Raw genomic sequence first — 1197 nt, forward strand, 5'->3', positions numbered from 1 at the left:
ATTCTCCACCCAGCCTGTATTTGTGCTTGGGATTCCCTTTACCCATGTGCAGAACTACTGTGCACTTGTCCTTGTTAAATTTCATGAGGTTTGCACGGGCCCACCTCTCAAGGTTGTTAATGTCCCTCTGGATGGCATCCCTTCCCTCCAGCCTGTCGACCGCACCACACAGCTTGGGGTTGTCAGCAAACTTGCTGAGGGTGCACTCAGTCCCAAGGCTGCCAGCTCCACATCCGTCCCTTGCCCATGCTCCTGGGGATGGGAACATGGCACCAGGAAAGCGGATGGCACCGGAGAGGGCTGAGGGTTAAAGGCAAATAACTCAAAAATATTTCCTGGCATGAAGCTGGGACATCATCACCTTCTTACTCCAGCCACTCCAAACCCGTCTAGCCATGCAGTGGGACCAGCAGGAGCAGCAGGCATGTCCCTGAAGATGCAGAGCCCCAGCCCAGGTGGTGAGGAAGATTCCAGGACCTGTTCGCTGCCACTAGTGCCCCAGAGCCTGTAAAAAAAACCAAAAACCAGACACCTCATCTCACACATTTCATGTGAGCTTCAACAAAGGAGTCACATCCAACAGTCAACCACAGCACGTGCTGGGCTGTGTGCTCAGTTGTTTTCTCATACCAAGAAGACACAGGTTCGAAACAAGTGTATATGACAGCCCAAAACAGACCAGTTCCCATTTCAACTCAGCCTTCAGCCACATCCCAGAGAGGCTGGTCATCCTGAGCTAGGCTGTACTGTGGAGAAGAAGCTCTATGCCACTGTCGTGGTCTAAAGCTACCATGCAGCCTCTCACTCCCTCCTCCCCACCAGTGGGATGGGGAGAAGAACTGGAGGAACAACAAAATTAAAAAACACCTCAAGAGCTTAGGCAAGGAGAGAGAGGGTTCACTCACCACTTACGGTGACAGACAAGAAACAAACAACTCAGGAGTACACAAAAAACCCGTTTAATTTGTTAAAAAAGCCAAAAAAGGAGCAAGATAATAAGAAAGAGAACTAAATCTTAAAATAGCCTTTCTCCTCTACCCCTCCCATTCTTCCCGGTCCCAAAGGCTTTCTTCCCGATTGTTCTCTACCTTCTCCCCATGATGCACTCCGAGAAGCCTTGGGAAATGCTGGCACAGGCAGTGCCTGATGCCAGCAGCCCAGCCAGATGCCCTGCCAGCTGCCCAGGGGACTTTTGGG

This window comes from Pterocles gutturalis, unplaced genomic scaffold (assembly GCF_000699245.1).
Source record: "Pterocles gutturalis isolate BGI_N339 unplaced genomic scaffold, ASM69924v1 scaffold6168, whole genome shotgun sequence".
NCBI lineage: Eukaryota > Metazoa > Chordata > Aves > Pterocliformes > Pteroclidae > Pterocles > Pterocles gutturalis.